General features: G+C 50.7%; 1 protein-coding gene across 1 annotated transcript in view; it reads left to right on the top strand.

Annotated features, from left to right (window-relative positions):
• STK32C (serine/threonine kinase 32C) overlaps positions 1 to 8,452 on the top strand; it is a gene marked incomplete at its 5' end in the record, with an annotated part of 36,976 nt that overhangs the window by 17,543 nt on the left and 10,981 nt on the right. The window lies entirely within an intron of this gene.

An 8,452-nucleotide genomic window follows, 5' to 3' on the forward strand; every position in this document is an offset into this window, starting at 1 on the left:
CTCCCTTGACCGGCTGCCCATGCTGCTGGGGATAAGCCCAGGACACAGCCGGCTTCTGGGCTGCAAGTGCACGTTGCTGGCTCCTGTTCAGCCTTTCACCCACCAGCATCCCCAAGTCCTTCTCCACAGGGCTGCTCTCCATTCCTTCATCCCCAGCCTGTGCTGATACCAGGGATTGCCCCGACCCAGGTGCAGGACCTTGCACGTGGCCTTGTTGGACCTCATGAGGTTAACATGGATCCACTTCTCAAGATGCAGAGCAGCAGCTGCAGGTCCTTGTTTGGGCTGTGTCCCCAGCCTGAGCAGCGATGTGAACATCGTTTTGAGGACCACAACCGCACAGGTGAGCATCCGAAGACAGAAAGGCTCCTTCTTGCAGACCTGGCCCCGAGCAGCACCTTCAGTGCCCAGGGGCACGTCAGAAAGCTGGGGAGACGTGGGAGAGCAGAGGAGCGTTGTCATCACGGCCAGCAGCCACCCGCGTGTTTGTGTCACCAAGCCCGCTCGTCGACATGGCATAATACGGACGATTGCTGTGCGACTTGGCGCTGGGACCGGAGCTGCAGATGTCCCATTCTCTGAACTGGGTCTTTGTGTGCTGGAGATAATAGTTGGGAAAAACACTGCCAGAGACGTGGCTGTCAGAACTGTTCCAGAGCAAAACTCCGGTTAAATAAGCTGCATAATCAAGCAATGAAGGTTTTTGATTGTTTCAAAGTATGTTTTTATTTGGGATCAGACAGCATTATATACCGTGTCCCCGCAGAGCGTGGGGTGAGCGTCACGGGTAACGTATCCTTCATCACGGGTAAGCTGCGTGAAGCTGTGGTCCCTGCCCAGCACACCCTGTGCCCTGAGCAGCCCTGAAGGGACGGTGAGGGGCCGCGCAGCTCCGGCAGTGCCGGCTGCCTTGAGCGTTTCCAGTCCCTTGTGCTCACGCAGCCAAACTCCGAGAGAGCAGCCGTGGAGGGGTACCCTGTCAAGGGACCAGCATCCTTGAGATGCTGGGTGCCTCTTCTGGGGCTTTTCTTGCAGGTGATTCTCCTGGGTGGGGGCACCCATGGGCTTTGCCCTTTCCCCGTAGATCAGCGGATTTTACTGTCCTGTCTATCAGGTTACTATCAATTTATTTTTGTTCATGATTCATCCTGCCCGAAGCACACAGCTTCCTGCTGCCCGTAGCTGCATTGCCAGCCGTGCTCGAGAGAGCAGGTCTGTCTGTCTGTCCCTCCTTGTTTGCTCGTTTCTGGGTGTTGGGAGAGAACATCTGCAGAGCTGGGCTGTGTTGTCAGCTGCCCAGGACCCAGCTGCCAGGTCATTGCTTTTGTCAGAGTCAACATGAGTGTTGACTTCTTGAGAATGCTCTTGATGAGCTAAATCCAATTTGATAAATTTGAGGTGATCTTCAGTGGACGTTGTCAGCGGTTCACCCCTGATCCTACCTGTCACTCACGTGCTTTTGTGGCTTTCTAGGAGGTGACGTTTTCCGGTGGTTGTCACAAGGCAGCAGCTGGGAACCAGCATGGTAATTACAGGGATCAGTGGAGGTTTTGGCCAAGGGAGTGTCCCCAAGGGAAGGCAGGGGATGCTTCTGCACAGGCCACTTCCAGTCGCTGGTGGCTCTCAGGGGACCATACCCCTGGTATGACGGGGAGGACAGGACAGGACAGCCTTGGCCCTGGCAGAGTCTCCCTTCCCTTTCCGCCCACCCATGCCTGGGCTTGTGTGGGGTGCTGCAGGGGATGACCTTGGACCTGGGGTCCTTTCCGGTCGGACACAAGAGTCTTGGACAGGCCTGGTGAAAGCAGGTACCTGCTTCCAGCAGAGCTTTATCCAGCTATGGTTCACATGCTTAACGAATCCCTGAGATTTTAATTACATCGCTGCAGATACACCTAGGAGGTGGCTTTGATCTTTGCTGTCTTGGCTATGCCTAAAAATAAAAAAATAGATTAGCTGGTTTTATCCTTAAAGTTTATGAGAGTATAGAACAAGTTAATGTTATCTTTTTAATTACAAGCATTACACAGATGTTAATTACCGGGCAAAGATGGTATTTCAATTACCATCAATGCCGTACAGAGTGGTTTTAAAAATCGCTTTTGAATGACGGGGTAACCGATCCTGTGTCCTCTGCAGCCATGACGCTGTGGCTGTGTCAGATGCTTTTGGGTTCTCTTCAGAACAGCACGGTCCCTGGTTGTTGCTTTCCTGATGACAGCTGAGATCTATTTCAATTTTTTAAATATAATTGGCAAGATTTGGTCTTTAGCTCTCGGTACAGAACCACTCTCAGGTGGTGGAGCTGGTCCCTGGAGACCCCGGGGCGGGGGTGCGTGGTGTCCCAGTGCGGGCATTACTCTGCCCATTGCAGCGTTAATTGCCAGAAAAAGCCCTCTCCAACTCTTCTGTAAAGGCTGTGGGACAGTAATTTCCCTCCAGCTGATCACACTCCCCCTGAGCCCAGTGGTTGGGGTGGTCTCAGTGGAGACCTCACGTGCTTATGGGGCTCTAACACAAATCACCAGTCCTTTCTCTTTTCTCCCTGTTTCTGCTGTAACATTTAATGACCAAAACTGAATTCGGTTCACCAAAAAAGCTCGAGCTGTTTCTCCATCATAGTAAGTGCCTCCTCGCTGCTTCTGGTCCTTCAGAACAGCTCTTCCTGGCTGCAGATCTCCCGTTTCCTTGACATCCTTCCTGAGGCTACTGCTGGTCTGTGCCCTGTAGCAGAGGCTCTTCCCCAAGTTGTCCTAAAGCCTCCAGATGCTTTTGGGTGCCGTGGGCAATTTTAAGTTTATGCTTTGCATTTCAAGTCTCAACTTTGCACGTAAAATGGCAGCTATTTAGAAACTGGGGAAAATGGGGACAGATTTGGACCCACTGGTGGTCCAGCCAGGGTCCTCCCCTGCTCCAGCCTGCGTCTTGGTGGGACGCAGCGCTGGGATATCATACCGGTGGCCCCACCAGGCTTGGTGATAGCTAGGTCTCACTGAGCTGGTTTGAATGAGGTTTTTGCCCAAAACTTGACATCTTCTGTGCTGCCATTCTCCGGCAGAGGCAGTGCCTGGTCCTAGGCCACCAGTGCAGGAGGTGGTTGGTGTTTCCTTTGCTGGGTCAAAGCTCAGAGCCAGATTCTGGTTGTGCTTTTGCACATGATAATGCCTCATGATTTCATCAGCGTTGGCTTATTTGTGAGAGCTGTAAACTGCTGCTCTGGGTGATTAATGGTTGGAGAGCACTGCTGGGATCAAATAAGCTCTGCCAGAGGCATTGATGCGTCATCCCAGAGTCACAGCCGTTCCCAGAATGACCACTTTGCAGTGCTTTCCATCTCTGGAGAACGGGAAATAGAGACTTCTTTAACCATTTCAATATCTAACTGGAGTTTTGTAGGTTTTCCATGCTGGGAGGTGAGGTACAAATACCCAAGAGAAGTGAAAAGAAGCTGGAGGAGAAATCAATGGATGTGGGAAAGGTGCAACCACTTCAAATAAGCATTTTTTTAAGTTAGAGCAGTGCTTGGCTCTGATTCACTATCGGGTAGGATTAAGGTGTCTGATAACGGGGGTGGTAATGCTAAGCCTTGACTCTTCTCTGAAAACAAAGTGAAACCCAGCTTTGTAGGCTGAGACTTCCCAACGGCTCCCAGCCAAAGTCAGTGAAGTGTCCATGGGTGTGAGGGTTACAGTGCATGTGTCTGGTCTTCCAAAGGCAGAAGCCCCTGAGAGAAGCAAGAGGCAAACCTGCTGCTCGTGGTTTGGAAGCAAAAGGAAGATCTCTTGAACCGGGCTGTGGGTCTTTGCATCGGTCTGACAGTACCATCCTGCAGAGGAGGCTCGCAGGTGCCTTAGTTTAAGACAACATCTGCATTTGCAGAAAGAAAAAATAATCTTTGTGCAGCCGAGATCAAGCAATCTCCAGTATTTATCAGCTCTGCAAATCCTGCCCAGAATGCAAACGACTTGCTTTTGTTTGAGCCCAGACAAGTTGTGCTGCCCCTTTATAATTAGTTTGAGATAAGTCAGGACACGCTATTAAATGATTAGATGACCTTTCATCTGAGGGGGGTTTCAGGCCACTGGATTCATTCCTTCCGAATCAGCAGGCAAAAAAGTTATTTGATTTTTAAAGGAGAAGAGGCAAAAAGCCTGCCTCAGAGAGAGCGAGTTGGACCGAGAATTGTACAGAGCAGCAAAAACTGGGGCGGTTGGGAAAAGTATCCTAAATCAATAAGAACAACAACAAAAACCTTCCGAAAATGGTGTAATGTCTGAGTCCCCTGGACACAGAAAACCCCCGAATCCCAGCTCTCCATTTCCGTAGGAATTTACACCACAGCTGGGTTGAAAATAGAAATAACTCTTGCGAGCAACAGCTCGGTGAGTGGTGCAGGGCAATAAGAAGCCAAATATCTCCTGGCAGGTTAGAGACTTTGTTTCTGCTTTTGGTGCTTAGTCCGTGGTGTGACAGAGAGTGCTTCGATCCTACAGAATAAGGACGCGTTGTGTTTTGCCGGGTTTGTGAGGGTGTAAACGCTGTGTGTGCTTCCTGTCGAATGAGCAAGGTTCATCCCCACAAATTACAGTCGTGGTGTGGGTGGTGGTAGAAGACGAACCAGCCAAAAGTGTGAGTCCCTCAGATATGTTCTACTTATTTAGTCTCAGTATTAATTTCTTTTGTTTGTTTTGGTTTCTAAACCTTAAATTCAGGTCTGATATTTGAAATTCTTAATGTTTTCCCTGAACAGTTGGAAGCTGGTGGAAACAGCCACCACCAAGCTGACTCCAGGAGAGCGGCTCAGGTCCGTACCGGCTCTTCCTGCTCCAGAGGCTGCTCTTCCTTTGTTCTTCTCACGGCAAAGCTGGTCCCTTTGTCCCCCTGTTTGATTTTCAGATGTTACAGCTTTGGGTGCCGTGTTTCCTTGCGGTGGCCGTTTGCCCCCATGAGCATTGCCGCAGCTCAGCGCAGCTCTGCACGGCGCGGAGGAGTCCTCCAGGCACCCCGCGCTGCTGCGGCAGAGGGACGCAGCCCCATGCCCAGTGCCCTACGGAATGGCCGGCTCCTGCGTGGGGGTTCTCTTGGCTTCCCATCCCGTGACTTTTGGCTGTTCTCACACCTCCCTCTCATCGATTATTGGGACACAGATGGATTTACTGTGAGCTCAGCAGTGAGATGTTTTGGCAGTGGGAAGCCGCAGTGATGGCTTTGCAGCAAACACTTCTGTTCATGTACTGTGGTTTTTAACAATAACTCTTACCTTGAAGAACGGTGAATATTTCAAAGCCAAGAGTCGATTTTCCCTGCCTGTTATTTTTTAGTATCACCTAGGTCAATGAGCCTCGTTAGTCGCCTCTAAATGAACAGGATAGCTGGGGCTGTTATGTGAGGACTGGAGTTGTCCCAGATTCAGGTGAGAAGAAGCCACCAGCTCTGGTGACAATATTCATTGTCATTGTGATTGTCTAGGGCCCTGTAAAGTGAGATCGAACAGGGAGATGTTAAATGTACATCTCATGTCCTGAATTGCAAATGGAAGCTCCAAACCCTTTAATGCAATAAAAGCGAAGGCAGCTGTGTACAAACCATTTGGCAGCAGCTGAACGTTCAGGGTATCTGGGACTCTATTAAATCTTTTATGTGCCATGTCTTGAGCAATACACGACCAGCTGATGCCTGCCTTCTGCTTCGTGAATCTGGCAGCATCACATGCAATTTTTTCTAATGGCTGTATTTAACCACTGAAAATTTCCTTTGTGTGGCGATGGACCGCATTATGCAGAGTGAGGACAAAGGAGTCTCCTCTTTCTGCTTTCTTGCCTTGCTTCGCATTGTGCATCTGCTTGAAAATGGATTGAGATTAATTTAAAAAACCACTCTGACTCGTTATCAAGTAGATGTTTATTCCTTCCCCGGGAACAGATGCGCAAATGGAGAAGCACAATAAGGGCAAGATAAGTGTTGGGGCACTGATGTTTTGGGGATGGACATGCTGCTTTTCCGTGATCAGGGGCCTATGACAGAGGGCAATAAGTGACCGAGCCTGACTGGGACAGAGCCAAAACCGGCCCTGGCCTTGCTTCAACTTGTGTTAGATCACAGAACCGCAGACTGGTTTGGGCTGGGAGCGACCTTTCGAGCTCACCCAGTCCCACCCCCTGCAGGGAGCAGGGACATCTGCACCCAGAGCAGGGTGCTCAGAGCCCCAAGGGCCAGCCTGACCTGGGATGGTGCCAGGGATGGGGCTGCTCCCACCTCTCTGGGCAACCTGGGCCAGAGTCTCACCAACCTCAGTGTCAAAAATTTCTTCCCTCTCGCCTCAGCTGTCCACCAGTGCTGTGCCAGGAGCTGTGCCATCGGCAGCACCGCAGCTAGAACGTGGGCACGGGTCCCTGGCCACCCACCCCTGGCTCGTCCCTGCGGCCGCCCTGCCACCCTGGCTTGGCTGGAAGAAGGACATTTCCATCAACACCCACGCTGGTGTTCTTTTCCAGAAAACAGAGAACAAAAATTTCCAGAGCGCTTGAAGCTGGCGTTGCTTTGTATGTAGGTGATGTTGTTCCGTTTCAGAAAACCATTTATTATGATTACAGAGTACAAGAAGTTTTCATCGTTTTCTCATTTATTACACTAGGTTTCCCTTTTCCCTGCAGAGCAACAAGCAGCAAATGACATAAACCCCCAATGCATTGCCTGTTAAGATATTGCAAGTCACAACCTCAAAAAAAATTTAAAAATTAGAAATTAATGAGCCATATTGTGAAATAAACTGCCATCAGGAGGGGATGTTGTTCGGTGCCTGGATGGCTGCTATTGAAAGGTTTGTTTTTGCAAAAGTTTAGACCATGTTTTGAAGAGATATTTTCAGTTCTTTTCTGCTTTAAGAATGTATACAATGTAAAGTTATTTTTCCTGGTTTATAAAATGTACCACCAGTTTTTAGGCTGCTTTAGGCAGGGGTTGGACCCTGCTGGTGCTTGTGTTGCCCTGGGAAGTTCATTATTATTATTATCATGATTAATTTTTCCCAAAGCAGGTGTTTTACTGTACGTTTTATTATTCTGAGCAGTCCTGGCAGCTGTAGCGGTGAGCTTTGCCTGCCCACAGGTGCTGGAGGGGACCATGCCAGCCAGGGAGTGACAGTGCGGGGACCAATAGCGCAGCTGCCAGCGCCGGACACGGCTCTCGGGGGTGGCACCGTGTGTGGCCCTGCGGCTGAGCTGCTCTGAACCCTGCACGGCCGAGCCTGCTGCCGGGCAGTCGCGGCTGGGCGCTGGGCAAAGCGCGATTTCCACCCACAGAAGATTGCTCAGGTCAAACCACCTGAGAAGCGAGCCTCGAACGCGAGGTCTGAGGTGTGTGTGCAGTTATTTCAATGCTTAATTTTCCGTTCTTTGCGTAATCATACTGATGACTGCAAATAATCCCCATAATTTCAGTGCTCATCGCTAATTGGGATGTTTTTATCAGGCTAATGATAACCACCTATTATTTTGTCACCTTCCTGCTGCAGGGTGTCCTTGATGATATTACACTGTGCGCCATTAGCGCTTGCAAATGGTTATTAATGGTGTTATTTTAGAGCTGGAGGGAGTCCGGCAGCATCCGTCTGCCTGCCACGTTTTCTGCCATCCATAGAATCTCCCTTTGCTGTGTCACTGTGACCTGCTTCCTGATGAGCTGGTGGGGTCCACCCCTAGGTCACCCCCCCTGTGAAGGCTGTGCGACCAAAATGCCAAATTACTCATTTTTCAGAGAAAATATATCCAGCGTGTTGTAATCATGAGCACATCTCACAACTAGAAGCGGACAAATGTAATTAAATGAGATGTAGACATCTCATCAGTTCGTTTAGAAAGTTACCTTGATAGCTAACTCTTCTAAAAATAGTCTCATTGGTAATTGAGGTGTCGTTAGGGAGGCACACCGCTGGCGCTGCTGGCTGGGAACCCTGTCAGCCCGCTTGGCTTCCTGCCTTTGGGTGCCGGGGTCGGGTGCTGGGTCCTGCCCTGGGCCAGGGGCTGCTGCGGCCAGGCTGTGTGTGACGGGAGGGGATGGCTCCAGCAGCCGGTGGGGAGCTGATGATCCACAGGGAACGCTGTGGCCACCCGCCGTGGCCTCCAGGATTGGGAGGTGGGAAGGTCCTGGCTTGGTCCGCAGCCCAGGGAAGGACATGTCCCCATTCAGCGTGGCTTCGTACCATGGGTGCTGCGTGCGCAGGGGTGGCTCTGGGTTACAAACCCTGCGCAGGGAGGGTTAGTGTCTTGCAAGGAGAGAGCACTGCTGCGTTTCTAGGGGCACACTGCTTGTTGTGGTGATTAATAAATTTACATCTTAATCGCTCTCTGCTCAAAGAAACGGGGCTGTTCTGACCTTTGGGAGCCCAGCTATGTACGCAGTCGACTGAAACCGATCTGCTGGAGGCTGGGAGCCCGCACATGTGGGCAGGAAG

The sequence above is a fragment of the Buceros rhinoceros genome, unplaced genomic scaffold (genome assembly GCF_000710305.1).
Source record: "Buceros rhinoceros silvestris isolate BGI_N320 unplaced genomic scaffold, ASM71030v1 scaffold15772, whole genome shotgun sequence".
Classification (NCBI taxonomy): domain Eukaryota; kingdom Metazoa; phylum Chordata; class Aves; order Bucerotiformes; family Bucerotidae; genus Buceros; species Buceros rhinoceros.